The sequence below is a fragment of the Chlorocebus sabaeus genome, chromosome 28, assembly GCF_047675955.1.
Source record: "Chlorocebus sabaeus isolate Y175 chromosome 28, mChlSab1.0.hap1, whole genome shotgun sequence".
Taxonomy (NCBI): Eukaryota; Metazoa; Chordata; class Mammalia; order Primates; family Cercopithecidae; genus Chlorocebus; species Chlorocebus sabaeus.
Genome location: NC_132931.1, coordinates 3,245,826 through 3,266,932, shown reverse-complemented (window position 1 = coordinate 3,266,932; position 21,107 = coordinate 3,245,826). Strand labels below are relative to the sequence as shown.

General features: G+C 45.7%; 1 protein-coding gene across 2 annotated transcripts in view; it reads left to right on the top strand.

The window, feature by feature from the left end:
- GALNT17 (polypeptide N-acetylgalactosaminyltransferase 17) overlaps nucleotides 1–21,107 on the top strand; it is a 594,162-nt gene that overhangs the window by 300,321 nt on the left and 272,734 nt on the right. The gene's annotated exons all lie outside the window — the stretch shown is intronic.

Sequence of the window (21,107 nt, the reverse complement as noted above, 5' to 3'; positions counted from 1 at the left end):
ACACTTCTTTATTCTTCCTCGTTTAGGAGGAACTGCGTTCAGGAGCTTTTAAGGATGAAGTTTGAAAGTTATTTTTTCTGGGGCTATTTTATACTTCTTGAAGTCTTGTGCTGTTGTTGTGTTTGCACTCTTTTTCATGATACAAGATCATATAGAAAAGGACAAGGGGGTGTGGCATTCTGGGAAGCTGGAGGGACGTTGGGGAACTCTTTAGAGCTCTTGTCCCGGGTCCCACCAAGCTGCCTCTCGGGATATGGAGATCAATATCTTGAGGCATAATTGCAAAACTCAAATAGAAAGGAGGTTGAGGCCAGGCATGGTGGCTCATCCCTGTAATCCCACACTGTGGGAGGCCAAAGTGGGTGGATCACCTGAGGTCAGGAGTTCAAGATCAGCCTGGCCAACATGGCAAAACCCCTTCTCTACTAAAAATAAAAAGATTAGACGGGCATGGTGGCAGGTGCCTGTTATCCCAGCTACTTGGGAGGTTGAGACAGGAGAATCACTTGAACCTGGGAGGTGGAGGTTGCGGTGAACTGAGATCATGCCATTGCACTCCAGCCTGGGCAACAAGAGCAAAATTCTGTCTCGAAAAAAAAAAAAAAGCAAGGAGGTTGAATGAATATTGATTTCAATGCTGTATTAGTTTCCTCTTGCTGCTATAACAAATTACTATGAAAAAATGACTTGAAACCACACAGATTGATGCTCTTACAGTTCTTGAGGTCGGAAGTTTGCAATGAGCCGATGGAACTAAAATAAAGGAGGGGTTGGGTCAGGAGGGCTGGGTCCTTCTGGGGGCTCTCGGGGAGATCTATCTCCTTGCCTTTTCCAACTTCCAGAAGCTGCCTCCTCCCTTGGCTCATGGCTATGTCGCATCTCCCTTTTTTGCCGACGTCCTTCATCACGTGACCTGTTCTTCCTTTGCTTCCTTCCCTCCCACTTACAAAGGCTCTTGTGATTTTATTTTGGGTCCATACAAATAATCCAGGATTATCTCCCATCTTGAGATCCTTAACTTAATGGCATCTGCAAAGTCTTTTCCCAAATAAGGGACCATTCACAGGTTCCTAATCTCTGGAGTTATAGTTCCCCGAGTTATAGTTCAGGACTGAGTTCTTCTTGAGGACCAAACTGACTCTTAAAATCATGATTCTGTCTTAAGTCAGGAGAGGCAGGAGAGGCCTATGTACCTGGGGTCGGTTTTAGGGGTGTGGTTGTTGGTGTTAAGATAGCAAGATGGAATAATGGAGTAAGGATGAAGACTTTTTCCAGATAGTCATGAAGTTCTTTCTCAGTTAAAACATTTGTGATTAACAAGAGTAGGAGTTTAGCCAGGCCCAGTGACCCACACCTGTAATCTCAGCACTTTGGGAGGCCAAGACAGGAGGATTGCTTGAATTCAGGAGTTTAAGACCAGCCTGGGCAACATAGCCAGACTGTGTCTCCATTGAAATAAAATTTTAAAAAATTAGCCAGGTGGTGGTGTGCTCTTGTAATCCCAGCTACTCAGAAGGCTGAGGAAGGAGGACTGCTGGAGCCCAGGAGGTCAAGGCTGTAGTGGGCTGTGATCGTACCACGGCACTCCAGTCTGGGCAATAGAAGGAGACCCTGACACAAATAATAATAAAAAAAGAGTAAGCTTTTGAAAAGTTCTGTTATTTTTCTGCTCACACCAAGAGCTGAAAAATTGCATTTGAGTAGAACCAGCCATGGGCAAATTTGTACAGCAGAGAAGGTAAATCTTTTGGGTCTACAACTTCCTCAAGCTGTCTTGTGGCTCAGCTCCCACCCAACCTGTTCATCATGGAGTGTTTCAGGACCATATTCTTGGCTATCTGCAAATAATATTAATAGTGTAAGGTTAACTAAAGCAAAGCCTTCAGGGATATTTGAGCTTTAATGGCGAGTGCTTGAAGACTGTTGACCTTCAGATCTCAAAGGGATGAAACTCAAAGGATGGGCTCACAGACAGTGACTTTCATGTGTTGGCTAAAAGATACTTTCTCCCAAGTCTCCACACTGACACACGGGAGACTGGCCTCCAGCCAGGACAGATAACAGTATGAGGGTGTGACTGTAAGTGTTAGCAACAGAGAAAAAGAAGTGCTTGCAGTGCAGTGCCTTCGGATGCCCAGCAAACATCTATAATGACTGTCTCTGAGTGTATAAGGCTCTAAGCAAAAAATTAGCTTGTATTTCATGAGTTACGGTAACATTAACAGATGATTAATATGCACTTTGAAAAGACTCAAGAAAATAGTCATGATCATGAGTCATTAATATTACATGCATCTCTGATGTACAAAATAGAATCAAATGCCAATGATCTCTTTTTAATGTGTCTTAACTTACGGGATGCTTAATTTGTTAATAGTTGATGGGGAAATTTAATTGTAGGGATGAATTTTTATGGTCCTTCTGAAATTATTAAGCGGATACAATATGCTTTCTTAGACATGAGGACATGGCGGTTTCTCTTTCTTGCTGTGATGCCAAAATTTTAATAGTTACGATTTTACTCCAGTAAAAGATGGGCCAAGGAGAACGTTTCATCATCCAAATGGTATTAGATTAGACGAGTCTTTAGATACTGAGACTTCCCAGTAAGCAACATAATATAGGAGATTTGCATTAAGGGAATTGGTAATTCCTTCTGTTTCAGTTCTTTTCCTGTTTCTTTCTGTATATATTAATATCTTTTTTGTCCTGCCTGCTAAATAGCTATTTTCTCAGTTTTCTCTTTGTCCTCCACTCTTCTTTTCTACACCAGAGTTTCCAGTATGGCAAGTGGGTAAGTGCCATGAAAAAGGGCAAAGGCTGACTGTAAGGGTAAGAGGTTGGGGAACTGAAGAACACAGGTCCTACCCAAGGAGGCAACTGTTCCCAGCTCTGCTTGATGGTGCTGGGGGTACATAAGGCCAGTGCGTTTAGGCCTTCAGAATTTTTTTTTTTTTTTTTGAAACGAAGTCTAGCCCTGTCACCCAGGCTGAGTGCAGGAGCGCAATCTTGGCTCACTGCAACCTCTGCCTACCGGGTTTGAGCAATTCTTCTGCCTCAGCCTCCTGAGTAGCTGGGACTAAAGGCGCGCGCCACCATGCCTGGCTAATTTTTTGTATTTTTGGTAGAGACGGGGTTCCACCGTGTTGACCAGTCTGGTCTCGAACTCCTGACCTTGTGATCTGCCTGTCTCGGCTTCCCAAAGTGCTGGGATTATGGGCATGAGCCACCGCACTCGGCCCAGAATTTTAAGAGCAGCCATAAATCTAGAGCCTTTGTGAAATCTCCTGCTTTCTAAATGTTGACAATAAACCTCTCTTCTTCAAAACTTCAAGGACCCAACCGCGTGTGTCTAGACTGCATTGGACCACCCAGCCCTCAGAACTTGATCTTGCCTTTACACTCAACTTGGAGACCTGTGTTGTTCCCAGGATAGCTTTTATTTATGCATCTCGCACTGGCAGTGGGCACCTGTGATATGTATTTTGGGTGCCATGGTGGGTGTATTAGTTCTTGCCCTGCTGTAAAGAAATACCTGAGACTGGGTAATTTATAAAGAAAGGAGGTTTAATTGGCTCAGGATTCAGCAGGCTGTACAGGAAGCATGGAGGCTTCTGCTTCTGGGGAGGCCTCAGGAATCTTACAGTCATGGCAGAAAGGGAAGCAGGCACGTCTTACATGGCCAGAGCAGGAGGAAGAAGAGAGAGGGAGAAGGTGCCACACAATGTTAAATAACCAGATCTCGTGGGAACTCTATCATGAAAACAGCACCAAAGGGATGGTGCTAAACCATTCGTGAAGGATCCAGCCTCATGATCCAATCACCTCCCACCAGGCCTCACCTCCAGCACTGAGGATTACAATTCAACATGAGATTTGGGTGGGGGCACAGAGCCAAACCATGTCAGTGGGGCTGGGGGATTTGGGGAAAGTGTCACTCAAAGTCATAGGAGCAACATGGCCAGACTTCCTGGAACTCGAATTCAGCCTGTAGAGATTCCCCTCATGTTGTATTGTTGTGTGTACACAGGCCTATCTGCTGAGCTTCGTCTGTGTAAGCAGCACTGACCCAGCTCTTGCGTCTGTGTAGAGAAGCTCCCTAAATCTGCTATCTTAAGCTCTGATTGTTCTCCAAGAGTGACTTATTTTCTGTTAGGTGGTTCTTGCATTGCTACAAAGAAATGCCTGAGGCTGAGTAATTTATAAAGGAAAGAGGTTTCATTGGCTCACAGTTATGCAGGTTGTACAAGCATGACACTGGCATCTGCTTGGCTTTTGAGGAGGCTTCATAGAGCTTTTACTCATGGCAGAATGTGTGAAGCAGGAGCTGGCACATCTCACAGCAAAAGCAGGAAGAAGAGGCGGTGGCTCATACTTTTAATCTCAACACTTTGGGAGGCCGAGGTGGGCTGATCACCTGAGATCAGGAGTTCAAGACCAGCCTAGCCAACATGAATAAACCCTGTCTCTACTAAAAATGCAAAAATTAGCTGAGCATGGTGACACATTCCTGTAATCCCAGTTACTCGAGAGGATGAGGCAGGAGAATCACTTGAACTTGGGAGGCAGAGGTTGCAGTGAGCCAAGATCATGCCACCTGTACTCCAACCTGGGTGACATAGCAAGACTCCAGACTCCGTCTTAAAAAAAAAGATATTGGCTAGTTAGAAAGACAAGCTTGTTGTTCATAGGAAGTTACACCATTGATCCATATTAATAATGATAATAAACAAAGTATTACTAGATTTACCATTTACTGAATGCATATTGAGGACTTTATATATAGCTTTTCATTTACCCATTTTTTTTTTTTTTTTTTTTTTTGAGATGGAGTCTTGCATTGTCGCTCAGGCTGGAGTGCAGTGGCGTGATCTCGGCTCACTGCAACCTCCACCTCCCAGGTTGAAGCCATTCTCTTGCCTCAGCCTCCCAAGTAGCTGGGACTACATGTGCATGCCACCACACCCGGCTTTTTTTTTTTTTTTTTTTTTTTTTTTTTTTTTTTTTTTTTGTATTTTTAGTAGAGACGAGGTGTTACCATGTTAGCCAGGATGGTCTCAATCTCCTGAACTCATGATCTGCCCGCCTTGGCCCCCTAAAGTGCTAGGATTACAGGTGTGAGCCACCACACCCGGCCTCGTTTACTTTTAATAGTCATAAAGCTAGTACCATATGATTAGGCAATATCCTTTTTTTGTTTTCAGTGTCCACACCACATTGGGGTGTAGGCAATCTGAACCTCCAGGTTGCTTTTTTGACCCCATGCAGTCAGTGACTCCCTTCAGCTGGCCTCTCCCAGGGCACCCTCGACTTTTGCCTTCTTGTTTGCCCCATGTCCTCTTATTCCTGGAGTCTCCATGCTCTGGTAAGCCACTGTCTAGGGCAGTGGTCCTCAACCCCTGAGTTGCGGACCAGTGCTGGTCCTGGTCCATGGCCTGTTAGGAACTGAGCCTCCCAGCAGGAGGTGAGTGGCAGGCGAGCGAGCAAGCGAAGCTTCGTCTGTATTTACAGCCTCTCCCCATCTCCCACATTCCCTCCTGAGCTCGGCTTCTCATCAAATCAGCGGTGGTATTCAATTCTCATAGGAGCACAAATCCTATTATGAACTGCGCATGTGAAGGATGTAAGTTACATGTTCCTCATGAGATAATCTAATACCTGATCTTTTGAGGTAGAACAGTTTCATCCTGAAACCATCCCCACCCACCACCCCTGTCCTTGGAAAAACTGTCTTCCATAAACCAGTCCCTGGTGCCAAAAAGGTTGGAGACTGCTGGTCTAGAAGCATCCCTTTTGGTTTTGTTTATGATGTTGTTTTTAATTGTGGCAATATATATGTAACATAAATTTTACGATTTTATCCATTGTAAAGTGTGAAATTCTGTGGCAATAAGGACATTCCTAATGTTGTGCAACTATCTCCATGATCTACTTTAGAGTTTTCTTATTCCCCCAAATAGCGACCCAGTACACATTAAGCAGTCACTTCCTATTCCTCCCTCCCACCTAACTGTGACAGCTGCCAATCTAATTTCTGTCTCTATGGATTTGCCTATCATGAACATTTCATATAAGTGGAGTCCTACAGAGTATGACTTTTTGTTTCTGGCGTCTTTTATTAGCATACAGTTTATGAGGTTCATTCATGCATGAGAAATCCATTGCTTTTCTTGGTGGACATCCCTTTTATTTTTATTTTTTTGAGACAGTCTTTCCCTGTCACCCAGGCTGGAGTGCAGTGGTGCGATCTTGGCTCACTGACCTCTGTCTTCTGGGTTCAATCCGTTCTCCTGCCTCAGCTTCCCAAGGAGCTGGGACTACAGGCGTGCACCACCACGCCCAGCTAATTTTTGCATTTTTAATAGAGACGGGGTTTCATCATGTTGGCCAGGATGGTCTTGATCTCTTGACCTTGTGATACGCCCGCCTCAGCCTCCCAAAGTGCTGGGATGACAGGCATGAGCCGCCGCACCTGGCTGACATCGTTTTTAAAGTGGTTCCAAGTCCACACCTTCTGCAGATTCCATATCTGGTTTCTGGGATTTGCACACCTTTGTCCCTCTTAGGTGGAAAGATAGCTTCCCTGACCAGGGCTCCCCTGTGCTCCAGAGGGCACATTTCCTTTCATAAGTGTGAGTCACACACCAGTGACCATGTGTGTCACTTCCAGGGACAACGGCCACTAGGCTTGGGATTAGATGGTAGGACTCTCGCCCCTCCCTTGGGGTACAGTTTGCTTCTGGGAAACCCTCCTGACGCCTTCTTTTTCCAGACTCCACTTACTTGTCCTAAGTACTCAGCTCATCTGCTTGTCTGTCTATTGAAATTTTTGCAAGATCTCTTTGAATACAGCATCTGTTGTCAGAATGTCTTCAGCCCCAGTGTGGACACGAAGAACCCTGTTTTAACACAGTACATACAGCCGAAGGCATGGAACAGGGAGAAGGGGGAAGTCTGAAGACAGACAGGAAGGGGTGGGGGCTGACTGAGAAAGAAAAACCCTGAAGAAGGAGGCATGGGTAGGCTCAGGACGTGAACAGTGGTTTGGTCTTGAACAGTAGGAAGGGCAAAGTCATGTTGTCTGACTCACATTTTCCTTGTGAATGAGGAAAGAAAATCATTTGTTAAGAGTGAGAGCTGGACCTTGGATAGGAGGCTACCCAAAAGGGGTAAAAGTCTGGAATCATTGCAGAAAGTTCACCGAAAACAGAAAAAATAATGGCTGTTTCAAGGTGCAAAGAATATAAATTCAACAAAATTTCCACCAGGATTTCTTTTTCTTAATTATTTATATTTTTAGAGATAAGATCTCACTCTGTTGCCCAGGCTGAAGTGCAGTGGTGAGATCATAGTTCACCATGGCCTCCAACTCCTGGGATCAAGCGATACTCCTGCCTCAGCCTCCAGAGCTGGGACCACAGGCATGTGCCACCATGCACAGCTAATTTTTTAATTTTTTCTTGAGACAGAGTCTCACTCTGTCTCCCAGGCTGGAGTGCAATAGCACTACCTCAGCTCATTGCAACCTCCACCTTCTGGGTTCAAGCGATTCTCCTACTGCAGCCTCCTGAGTAGCTGGGATTACCAGTGCCCACCACCACACCCAGCTAATTGTTGTACTTTTAGTAGAGACAGAGTTTTATCATGTTGGGAAGACTGCTCTCAAACTCCTGACCTCAAGTGATCTGCCCGCCTCAGCCTTCCAAAGTGCTGGGATTACATATGTGAGCCACTGTGCCTGGCTGTAATTTTAAAAGAATGTAAAGTCAGGGATCTTGCTATGTCGCCCAGGCTGGTCTTGATCTCCTGGCGTCAAGCAATCCTCTTCCCTTGTCATCCCAAAGCAGTGGGATTATGAGCAAGAGCTACTGCACCTGACTCCACCAGGATATCTGGAAAAAAAACTACCGTGAATTCAGTTGTGTTTTGTTATGAACTCAGATTTTATTATTCATGACATTATGTATATATATGGGGAAAAGAGTGAGGTATAAGATAAGAATGAAGGATGCCATTTATTTAGCCTGAACGCACCTAGATTAGGTGCACCCTAAGTTCATGAAAACCTGGCTTAGTTCTGCTGCCTTCAGAGAACTTTTGCTCATAGTTTGAGAACTGCTGATCTACAAAAGCCTGGGACTTTCACCATGAGAGGGAAGTTTCCAAAATGCCACAGATGGGACATTTTACAGCATGTTGCTTTCAGGGCACCGGCTGAAAGCTGAGTCAGGCATCTTCTGCGAAGTGACAGTGATTCCTCCCTGCTCTGTGTTAGGTGGTCCTATAATTAGTGACATTGCTCATGAATAACTAATTAAACGCAATGATTAACAATTTAGCAATCCTTAATCCAACATATAATTTGATAATAAATTATAAGGTACGGGTGCTGTTAGAGCCTGTTAGACACCTTTAGTTGAAAGGGATGCTTTGGATATATAGTTGCTGGGATCTCAAATTCTTTGCACAGATATGTACAAAGGGAGAAGGTTAGTTCTTCCTCCCTAGAGGAATATGACTGGCTTACAGAGGAGGAAAGCTTTAAGAGAAGAAATCAGACTTTAAAATAGAGATATCTTTCCTATGCATCAGCAAATACATTTTAGGGGCCAATTGTGTGCTCAGCTTCATGGTAAGCATTTCCAGCAGGGGATAGTATTGGTAAATGAAATGATTCTCCTGTCTTGAAGGAGTTCATGGGTGGTGACACAGGCTTTCAAATGCGTGTGATAGCACATCAGGGCAAGGCAATGTGGAATCATGGGAGGGAGTGAATTTTGCCATTGGAGTGGATGGAAAAGCTCATAGCCATAACTAACACTGGAATATTCTACGTGCCGGGTACTGTTCTTGTGTTTAGCACTATACAAATCTATTCACTCCTCATTCGCACCCTATGAGAATTTTTTCTTTTCTTTTTTTTTTTTTTTTCCAGGCAGAGTCTTGCTCTGTCACCCAGGACAGAGTGCAGCGGTGCGATCTCAGCTCACTGCAACTTCTGCCTCCTGGATTCAAGTGATTCTCCTGCCTCAGCTCCCTGAGTAGCTGGGACTATAGGCATGCACCACCACACCTGGCTAATTTTTGTACATTTAATAGAGATGGGTTTTGCCATGTTGGTCAGGTTAGTCTCAAACTCCTAACCTCAAGTGATACGTCCACCTCAGCCTCCCAAGGTGCTGGGATTACAGGTGGGAGCCACTGTGCCCAGCCAAGATGAATACTATTATATCCTTTTTACAGGCAGAGCTGCTGAAGCATGAGTTAAGCACCTTACCCAAGGTCACACACCTGGTAAGAGGTTAAGCTGGGATTCAGATGTAGTCGGGCCCAGAATCTGTGTTCTTACCTGCTGTTTTCTCTTTCCTGGAAAAGGTGTGACTAGCTGGACCTTGCCAGCTGGAGGAGATTTTCACCAGCTGAGTATATGCGAGATAACCCAATGCAGGTATAGTTCTGCAAATGAGTGTATTTGGGGTCTTAAAGCCCACTCTCATGTTTCATGATTCACGAGAATTCTCGAAACTCGGAAAAGCAGTACAATCATGGTTATTATTTGTTAATGATGAAAATATACAGATTAAAGTCAACAGGTTGGGCATGGTGGCTCATGCCTGTAATCCCAGGACTTTGGGAGGCCAAGGGGGAGTGGATCACCTAGGTCAGGAGTTCGAGACCAGCCTGGCCAACATGGTGAAACTGTGTCTCTACTAAAAATACAAAAAGTAGCTGTGCGTGATGGTGCACACCTGTAATCCCAGCTACTCGGAAGGCTGAGGCAAGATTATAACTCGAATGCGGGAGGCGGAGCTTTCAGTGAGCTCTGCACTCTAGCCTGGGCGACAGAGCAAGACTCCATCTAAAAAAAAAAAAAAAAAAAAAATCTGCAGAGATGCATGGAAGAGTCCAGCAGAAGCCAGTTGCAAGCTTCCAGTTGTCGTCTCCCAGATGAAGGCATATGGGCAGGGCTGATTTGCTCCGCAGGGGCACATAACAACTCATTTGAAGTCCTGCCAATTGGGAAACTCACCTGAGCCTTGGCATCCCGGGTTTTTACTGTGGGTCAGTCACATAGGCATGGAGAGCCTTGCGTGACTCTCCTTGGCAACTCAACCTCCAGCCCTCGCCCACCAGAAGTTAAACTGCTGTAGCATGGTCCAGGGCCTTGGCATACAAAGACACTCTTAGCAGATAGGATATTCCAAGGACTTAGAGGTTGTCTCCCAGCAGCTGATCCAGGGCCAGTTCTTTCTCTGGACTGTGCAGGGTTTGGGCAACCCAAGCCCACTGAGTTAACCCTTTACTACATAATGAAGATGAGTTGTTTAGTGTCTTATGAAGATACTGAAGGTAGGAAATATGCATTGAAAAACAGAGGAAAAAGGTTGAGCGTGATAACTCTGGTCTGTAATCTTAGCACTTTGGGAGGCCAAGGCAGGAAGATCACTTGAAGACAGGAGTTCAAGGCCAGCTTGGAAAACACGGTGACATCCCATCTGTATTTTGCTGCTGTTGTTGTTGTTGTTGTTGTTGTTGTTGTCGTCGAGACAGAGTCTCACTCCATCACCCAGGCGGGAGTGCAGTGGCGTGATCTCAACTCACTGCAACCTCCACCTCCTGGGTTCAAGCGATTATCGTACCTCAGCTTCCCGAGTAGCTGGAATAGCAGGCATGCACCACCACACCTGGCTAATTTTTTGTATTTTTAGTAGAGACAGGGTTTCACCATGTTGGCCAGGCTGGTCTCCACACCTCAAGTGATCTGCCCACCTTGGCCTCCCAAAGTGCTGGGATTGCAGAAGTCAGCCACCGTGCCTGGCCCCATCTCTATTCTTTAAAAATATAAAGTGAAATTAGAGGAAAGATGGAAGACTCTCCAGTCTTCATCCGGAAGTCGTCATCTTCCAGATAAAAACAGGAGGTATGCTGTATAGAGGGCTCTAAAAGCCAAACAGGGGAGCGCAGACTCATCCCACTAGTCTGGTGAGTCCAACTAAAGATGAGTAAAAAGCCAACTGGGAGAGACAGAAAGTAGAATAGTGCTTGCCCACTACTAGGGGTCACCCCCATCTGTGGAGGAGGGAAGGATAGAGGAGTGACTGATAATGAGGATGGGGCTTGGGGGCAGGAGTGATGAAAATGTTCTAAAATTGATTTTTGTGACATTGCGTAACTCTATGACTATGCTAAAAACCATTGGCTTGTACACAGCAAGCAGGTGAATTGTGTGGTCCATGAATTCTTTCTTAGAAGCTGATGGCCATGGGATGACCAGTCCTTCAACAAGATGAAGACAGACTGGGTATCAATTCTTGGTACAATGGCCTGGAACGTTTCTCTCTGGTTAACCCTGAGATTTTGCCTGCCCCTCCTTTTGTCACAGCAGCACGGAGTACACCAGGTGATGGAATCAGGGTCAAATATTAAACCAGCAGAATTGGTCATGGCAGTGGCTCATGCCTATAATCCCAGCATTTTGGGAGGCTGAAGTGGGAGGATTGTTTGAGACTAGGAGTTCAAAACCAGCCTGGGCATCATAGCAAGACCCCATCTCTTAAAAAAAAAATATTAAAATTAGATGGATATGGTGGTGCATGCCTGAAACTGCCTTTGCAAACTTATGACTGAGACAGTGAAAAAGGTCTAACCTAAATGACTCCATCTTGCTTCTAACCTTTAACCTGTCCTTGTTCCTTCCTAGGCATAGGCTGAACTAACTTAGGGAGGAACTTAGTTGATAGTTTAAAACAAAGATGATAACAGCCCTTTCCCAAAACAAAACTCCTGTTACCTGGAGACTAGACTGCCTTTGTAGGACTAACAAATTAGCCATAATATTAGAAATTATGGTTTAGGAGTCATGCAGCTGGAGGCTACAAGACTCTGACCCTCCTTAAACCACTCCTAAGGTCAGTGCTTGAGATATTTTGCAGACCCTGCACTTGATGGATCAGCTGGCACCATCCAGATCAATAAACTACTTCATCTGATCCTGGGGCCCCCACCCAGGAACTGACTCAGCACAAGAGGACAGCATCAGTTGCCTATGATTTCATCTCCGACCCAACCAACCAGCACTCTCGACTCACTGGCCTTCCCCCACCCAAGTTATCCTTAAAAACTCTGATCTGTGGCCAGGTGACACAAGTGGATCACGAGGTCAGGAGATCAAGACCATCCTGGCTAACATGGTGAAACCCCGTCTCTACTAAAAATACAAAATAATTAGCTGGGCATCGTGGCGGGTGCCTATAGTCCCAGCTACTTGGGAGGCTGAGGCAGGAGAATGGGGTGAACCCGGGAGCTTACAGTAAGCCGAGATTGCACCACTGCACTCCAGCCTGGGAGACAGAGCGAGACTCTGTCTCAAAACAAACAAAACAAAACAAAACAAAACAAACAAAAAAACTCTGATCCCCGAATGCTCGGGGAGACTGATTTGAGTAATAATAAAACTCAGGTCTCCCAGATAGCTGGCTCTGGTGTGAATTACTCTTTCTCTATTACAATTCCCCCATCTTCATAAATCAGCTCTGTCTAGGCAGCAGGCAAGGTGAACCCACCGGGCAGTTACATGCCTGTAAGTCTTGGACACTCAGGAGGCTGAGACGAGAGGATTGCTTGAGCTCAAGAGTTGGAGGCTGCGGTGTGCCGTAATCATTCCACTGCACACCAGCCTTGGCAACTGAGTGAAAACCTGTCTCTAAAAGAAAATGAAATGAAATAAAATTTAAAAACCAACTTGTTCTAAGAAGTATGGAGGACACTCTTATTGTATATCAGTCCTCTTTAAAAATGTATTCGTGTTCCACACTTTCGAGACCCCAAATGCAAACTCTGAATAAAAACAACCTCTGGAGAAACAGAGTGTGAGTTTGGCTCTCTGTAAGATGGTCTAATGGAAGGCAAATCCATTTCTTTGCGGGGGTCCATCCTGCAGACCCTGACTCAACAATGGATGAATAACGTACACTGACACAAATATTCTGCTTGTCAGTCCAGCTGAGCATCTGGGCCCCTCACAGACACCAAGAAAGGTGTGTAAAGAGTCAGCAGCCATGGCCTCGACTCGCTGGCTCTCCTGGCATTTATTCAGCAGACATTAAATGACAGAGGTCTCAAGTAAACACCACTAGAAGGTAATGACTGTTGCCAACCCCCCGAGTAGAAAGCAATCATGCACCTGTGTATGGTCAAAGGTTAGTCTTAGGACCACATGAGTAAACAAGCTGTTTAGATAGACTCCTCTACATTCCTTTGTATCTGTGCCTTAAGCTCTCTGGCTCCTGAAAAGAGAATCTGGCTGCCTTCAGCCAAACTACCTGAAGTTATGCAAAACTCCCCAGCCTTCCAAGAAGGTTTCCTGTGATTTTACACTTTCTCCCACCATCCTGACTGAATCCCCACATTTCTTTAAAACATTTGCGATTTGCTCAGACAGTCAGCTGGGAAGAATGCCTATGAACCATCACAGTTGATCAGGCCCCTAAAGGGACATCATCATCAACTTTATCACTTTCTGGGAAACTAGGGACAGTTCACAAGGTGACATGGGACATCACTCCCTAGTTGGTCGGCTCTGCATGACCGTCCACAGCTGACTGCTGCCTTCCCACAGGGCTCAAAGAATATGTAACTTCACAGCTGGGGACAAGTGGTTCTTCAGTGACTTCAAATGTCAGCAGCATGACGTGACAGAACATCTCCCAGGTTCTGGAGCCTGTTTCAGTTTTTGTTGGTTTGTTTGTTTTAAATTTTTCAAGACAGGGTCTCACTGTGTCACCCAGGCTGGAGTGCAGTGGTGCAATCATAGCTCACTGTAACCTTGAACTCCTAGGCCCAAGCAATCCTCCTACCTCAGTTGCCCAAGTAGCTGGGACTACAGGTGCATGCCACCATGCCCAGCTAATTACTTTTATGTTTTGTAGAAATAGGGCCTTGCTATGTTGTCCAGGCTGGGCTCAAACTCCTGGCCTCAAGCATTCCTCCTGCCTTGGCCTCCCAAAGTGCTGGGATTACAGCCATGAGCCACTGCACTTGGCCAAGAGACCTGTTTTCTAAGCCAGATGTGAATCACAAATTTTGATACTTGGTTTCCTTCCCTGTAAAATAGTGGATTTGGACTATGAGATATTAGTCGGGGTTCTCTAGTGGGACAGAACTAATAATATATGTATATATATTATATATAATATATATTTTAATATATGTCATATATTTTGCATTTTAATATTTATATCATATATATTTAATATATGACACATATAAAATATGTATTTTTAATATGTTATGCATTACATAATATATATTTTTATGTATAATATATATATGGGTTTATTAAGTATTAACTCACATGATGACAAGGTCCCACAATAGGCTGTCTGCAAGCTGAGGAGCAAGGAAGCCAGTCCGAGTTCCAGAATCGAAGAACCTGCAGTCCAGTGTTTGAGGGCAGGAAGCATCCGGCACAGGAGAAAGATGCAGTCTGGGAGGCTAGGCTAGTCTAGTCTTCACATTTTTCTGCCTGCTTTATATTCTAGCTGTGCTGGGTGGTGTCCATCCAGATCAAGGGTGGGTCTGCCTTTCCCAGTTCACTGACTCAAATGTTAATCTTCTTTGGCAACACCTTCGCAGACACACCCAGGATCAATGCTTTGATTCTTCAGTCCAATCAAGTTGACACTCAGTATTAACCATCACAGATGCATTGGATGAGATGTCTTCAGATTCTTCATCTGTAAAGGGTACAATAATAGTACTGTCTTATAGGGTTGTTCTGAAGATGAAATGAGATAATATATGTAAAATGCTTAAATGGTCCATGGCACATAGTAAGTGCTCTAGAAATAACAGCTGTTCTTGTTATCAATATTATTAGAGCAATTCTCTGTTCTACAATGGCACCCTTGCTCCTCACTTTGGGAATATTATAATAACCCTTTTCTTTTTATCTGGTCTAGGTCATACAACCAAATAGTTATAACAAATAACCTGATCATTGGATTATCGCTAATGTATGTCCTACGCATGAAACAGACTCTGGATGCTAATAAAAGGGAGACTTTTTTTTTTTTTTTTGGAGACAAGGTCTTTCTTTGTGGCCTAGGCTGGAGTGCAGTGGTATAATCATAGCTCACTGTAGCCTTGACCTCCCGGGCTCAAGGGATCCTCCTACCTCAGCCTCCCATGTAGCTGGGACCACAGGCATGCACCACCACCATGCCTGGCTAATTTGTAAAAATTGTTTGTAGAGATGGGTCTTGCTATGTTGCCCAGACTGGCCTCAAACTCCTGGCCTCAAATGATCCTCCCACCTCAGCCTCCCAAAATGCTGGGATTACTTTGCCAGGGGTGAACCACTGTGCCCAGCCAGGCCAGGAGAGACATTTTAAATGCCAAGGGATTTGCACAGAAAAGAAGGGACTCATATTCTTGAAGCCACTGTCTTCAGAAAGCTATTCCTTATGAAATGGGGGTGCACTTACAGAACGGTGAACACCTTGCTTTTAGGTGAAATACATGTTATTTCTTGACATCACCTAGATACCTTCTGCACCAGCCTGGGTAGATCAATAATTTCTTTTTGTGTGACACGCTGATATTGCTGCTAGATAGCTTTCCTTTGGAAGCAAAATTCCCAGGCAGTGCCCTGGAGCTGGAGCAGCATTAGCAACGTAAACTCTCTCTGCGATGACAAGCAGAGAGGCTTGCCTCCATCAACCGACATACACTGTGACAGCTCCCAGCGGCAGGTAGATTAATTTGAATAATGTCAGAATGACTTTTCTCCTCCCTTGTAAAGAGGTTCAGTGTTGCGGACTGCCAAGGAGCAGACACGTTTTATTTTAAATTTAAGGATTTTTAAAAATGGAAGACACTTTGCCTCTGAATAAAATGCTCAGTTCCTGAGTTATTGCTGGACATAAATAGGGAAACAGCCATCCCATTAATTTTTCGGAGCTGATCTGTGGGGAGAGAGGGTGACAGGCTTCATATTCTCCTTTTGTTGGGGCTAGTTGTAGACTATAGTGAGGGGTGGAAAGGGGTAGGCTCCAGCCCTTATTTTGGTAGCTTTAATCCTCCTTTCTAGATGGTTCCAGAGTGTTTCATCTTCCAGGCTCTCTCTTTTTTTTTTTTTTTTTTGAGACAGAGTTTCACTCTTGTCACCCAGGCTGGAATACAGTGGCACAATCTTGGCCCATTGCAACCTCGCTTCCTGGGTTCAAGCAATTATCCTGCCTCAGCCTCCCGAGTAGCTGGAACTACAGGCATGTGCCACCACGCCTGGCTAATTTTTCGTATTTTTAGTAGGGGCAGGATTTCACCATGTTGGCCAGACTGGTCTCAAACTCCTGACCTCCAGTGATCCGTCTTTCAGGCCCTCTTAGATGTCTTTCTTCTTCTGCCCTTTCTTTTTATTCCTTTTTCCACTGTATCCTGAAAGGCTGAAAAGTAACTGCAGAAGACTCTCAAATTGAGTTCAGGACAGAAAATAACCTTTCTTCATTGCTCCCCCACGGCCTCTAATGATTTTTTTCTACAGCACAGCTCAAAACTCTTTCTTTTTTCTCTCCTCTCCTCTTCCCTCCCCTCCCCTCCCCTCCCCTCCCGTCCCCTCCCCTCCCCTCCCCCTCTTTGATGGAGTTTCGCTCTATTGCTCAGGCTGGAGTGCAACGGCGCGATCTCGGCTCTCCTGCAACCTCCGAATCCCGGGTTCTAGCAATTCTCCTGCCTCAGCCTCCTGAGTAGCTGGGATTACAGGCGTGCACCACCATGCCCAGCTAATTTTGCATTTTTAGTAGAGACGGGGTTTCACCATGTTGGTCAGACTGGTCTTGAATTCCTGATCTCAGGTGATCTGCCCACCTCGGCCTCCCAAGGTGCTGGGATTACAGGCGTGAGCCACCGCGCCTTGCCAGTTCAGAACTCTTTTCTTGTCTCCTGGCCCATCTGGTCCTCCACAAATTAGTATTTCTTAGTTGTTTTCAGGGGATCCTTTAGAAAAGATAACTAAGATTATAACTTGTTCTCAAACCCAAACAGCCTTTTTTGTTTGCCCAGTGTCTCTGGCAGCACTTGCTGTAGTTTTCATCCTCAGAGGCATGGTAGTGAATAACTTCTCATCAGACCTTACCAGGTGTGTTATGTTTGAGGCCATCCATTTCTCCTCTCGTTTATGGAAATACAGGAACATATGATTATTTCATGTCTTGCGCGTTGGAGAGAAAGCATATCAATTTTTTTCTTTCTTTTTTTTTTTTTTGAGGTGGATTCTCGCTCTGTCACCAGGCCGGAGTGCAGTAGCGCAATCTCGGCTCACTGCAGCCTCCACCTCCTGGGTTCAAGCTATTCTCCTGCCTCAGCCTCGCAAGTAGCTGGTACTACAGGCGCCCGCTACCATGCCCGGCTAATTTTTGTATTGGGTTTCATCATGTTGACCAGACTGGTCTCTATCTCTTGACCTCGTGATCCATGCACCTTGGCCTCCCATATCAAATTTTATTTGAGATTGGGAAGTCAATTATGAGTACTGATACCAGAGCCTGCAGAGCCTTCTTTTCCAACCAATGAACTATCTGCAGTCCGGTTAACCACCCAGACACCATTTCCATGTTTCATCCTGTTAACCCTGCAACAGTTTTTTTTTCTTTTTCTTTTTTTTTTTAATTTTACTTTAAGTTCTGGGATACATGTGCAGAACGTGCAGGTTTGTTACACAGGCATACATGTGCCACGGTGGTTTGTGGCACCTATCAACCTGTCATCTAGGTTTTAAGCCCCACATGCCTTAGATATTTGTCCTAATGCTCTCCCTCCCTTTGCCCCCCACCCACCGACACGTCCCTGTGTGTGATGGTCCCCTCCCTGTGCCCATGTGTTCTCATTGTTCAACTCCCACTTATGAGTGAGAACATGCAGTGTTTGGTTTTCTGTTCCTGCGTTTGCTGAGAAGGATGGTTTCCAGCTACTTCCATGTCCCTGCAAAGGACATGAACTCATTCTTTTTAAAGGCTGCATAGTATTCCATGGTGTATATGTGCCACATTTTCTTTATCCAGTTTATCATTGATGGGCATTTGGGTTAGTTCTGTCTTTGCTATTGTAAATAGTGCAATAAACATATGTGTGCGTGTGTCTTTATAGTAGAATGATTTATAATCCTTTGGGTATATGCCCAGTAATGGGATTGCTCTGTCAAATGGTATTTCTGGTTCTAGGTCTTTGAGGAATCACCACACTGTCTTCCACAATGGCTGAACTGATTTATAATCCCATCAACAGTGTAAAAGCATTCCTATTTCTCCACAACCTCATCAGCAAGTTATTTTCTTTGACTTTTTCATAATAGCCATTCAAGCCTGCAGAAGTTTTAAGCAGACTTTCCCAAAGTCTGAAAATGTGGGCTGGTACTTTGCAATACCTCTTTGGAGGGTTGGGTCATAGTCTTTACTTTTTTTGGCTGCCAACATGAACTCTAAAAATAGCTTCTGCTACCAGACACACAGGCAGTCAGGGGTAATCGACTTCATTTTCTTCCAGAAGTGTCGGCTCCTGTGTCATTAAATCATTCTGGTAGCGCATCCTTATAGCAGCAGAGAGGTTACGACAAGTTTGCTTAACTGTTATGAATAACATAACTACCAGTCGCGCTTGATAAAACAGTGGCCCCTTCAAAGCCCTCTGAAAACGGGCAGTGTGTGAGACCTGGGAGAGCTGGCGTGCATGGGAGGCCCTTTATATACTTGGCAGGATGCCCCAGTCAGTATTTTGGAGTTTAACTTCTGTACATGAAGTTCAATGGACTCCCAGGCTCTTAAGAACTTCAACTTAAAGGAAAGAGGAGAGAAATGTTTCTTGAGTGTCTTTTATGAACACTGAATTTCCGACTGTGGTTTCTGTGGCGGCCGCGGGAGGTGTCAGCTGGTGGCGTGAGCCCTTCCCAGGCTATAAGCAACTCTGAAGTTTCAGTTGCATGGACAGGCTCTGAGAATGACTCAGAGCAGGTTACAGCTCTTCACTTTCGAGGTCAGCTTCGTCGCCAATCCAAATTCAACTTATTCTAATTGAATACTGGGTCTCTGCAGCTTCTCAGTTCTTTGCCTCCTGCCCCATTCCTTCCCTAGGATGGCTTCTGGGTACGTGGGGAGAGGTAGGGTTTATTTTGTGATCGAAGGGAAGCATGATGGTCTTTGCACGCTGTGTTTCTCCGTGGAGTTAGGATATTTGTCGCCTCCAAATCTCATGCTGAAATTTGATCCGCAGTGTTGGAGATGGGCCTGGAGGGAGGTGTTTGGGTCATGGGGGTGGACCCCTCATGAATGGCTTGGTGCCCTCCTCCTGGTAATAAGTGAGTTCTGGCCGGGTGCGGCCAGAACAGGCTCAGATACAGGCTCACGCCTGTAATCCCAGCACTTTGGGAGGCCGAGACGGGTGGATCACGAGGTCAGGAGATCGAGACCATCCTGGCTAACATGGTGAAACCCCATCTTTACTAAAAATACAAAAAATTAGCCGTGCGTGGTGGTGGGCGCCTGTAGTCCCAGCTACTTGGGAGGCTGAGGCAGGAAAATGGTGTGAACCTGGGAGGCGGAGCTTGCAGTGAGCCGAGATCGCGCCACTGCACTCCAGTCTGGGCGACAGAGCGAGACTCCGTCTCAAACAAACCAACAACAAAAAAAAGTGAGTTCTTGCTCTGTTATTTCATGTTAGAGCTGGTTGTTTAAAAGAGCGTAGCACTTTCCTTCTCTCTCTCTCGCTCCTCTTATTTCTCCATGTGATGCCTGCCCCACCCCCTACCTTCTGTCATGAGTAGAAGCTGCCTTAGGCCCTCACCAGGAGCAGATTCTGGTGCCATGCTTCTTGTACAGCCTATAGAACCATGAGCCAGATACACCTCTAAACCTCTATTCTTCATAAATTACCTAGTCTGAGGTGTTTTGTTTTGTTTTGTTTTGTTTTTGTTTTGAGGTGGAGTTTCACTCTTGTTGCCCAGGCTGGAGTGCAATGGCAGGATCTTGGCTCACTGCAACCTCCACCTCCTGGGTTGAATTCATTCTCCTGCCTCAACTTCCCGAGCAACTGGGACTACAGGCGCCTGCCACCACCCTTGGCTAATTGTTTTGTATTTTCAGTAGAGGTGGGGTTTCACCGTGTTGGTGGGGCTGGTCTCGAACTTCTGACCTCAGGTGATCTGCCTGCCTCGGCCTCCCAAAGTGCTGGGATTACAGGTGTGAGGCACCATACCTGGCCTGAGGTGTTCCTTTATAGCAACACGAAATGGAGTAAGACATCCTCTTGCCCTCTGGGCAGTGTCCCTGGCCTGGCTGGCCACTCCTTGCCGTGCTGGCATTCCCGGAAGACATCTGCCATGGGCCTAACTTGGAATCTAACCTCTCGGTTTGCTCAGGGCCCATCTGACCCAGCTCTCTGTGGCTCATGCTGGCTGCAGACACCTGAACCTTGGCCACGTTCCCCTACCCATCCAGTCCCAGCTGCAGGCTTCATTCCTGCCCAGGAAAAGCCATCAACGGCTCTTCTGCCTTTCATTGGCACTTCCCCCTTCCCTCCTAGGAGAACCAAGCAGAGGGGCTAATGCACGTGGCCTCCTGCCATGTGGCCACACTGAACCATGAAGTTCATGAGGATGGGCTTTGGAGGACATAGACACCTGCAGGCAGCTTCATGACACACCCCCCGTGGATAATAGGGGTGCCCTCCATAGCAAAGTCACTATCCAACACGCCTCTCCCTCTCTGGGTCAAAATGTTAGCCGAGGGCCGGGTGCAGTGGCTCACGCCTGTAATCCCAGCACTTTGGGAGGCTGAGGCGGATAGATTACTTGAGGTTAGGAGTTCCAGACCAGCCTGGCCAACATGGTGAAACTCCGTCTTTACTAAAAATACAAAAATTAGCCGGGCAGCATCTGTAATCCCAGCTACTTGGGAGGCTGAGGCAAGAGAATCACTTGAACCCGGGAGGCAGAGGCTGCACTGAGGCGAGATGGTGTCACTGCATGCACCCTAGCCTGGGCCAGCGAGACTCTGTCTCAAGGAAAAAAAAAAAAAAAATACAAACAAAATGTTACCCGAAGAAAACTGGAGTTCATT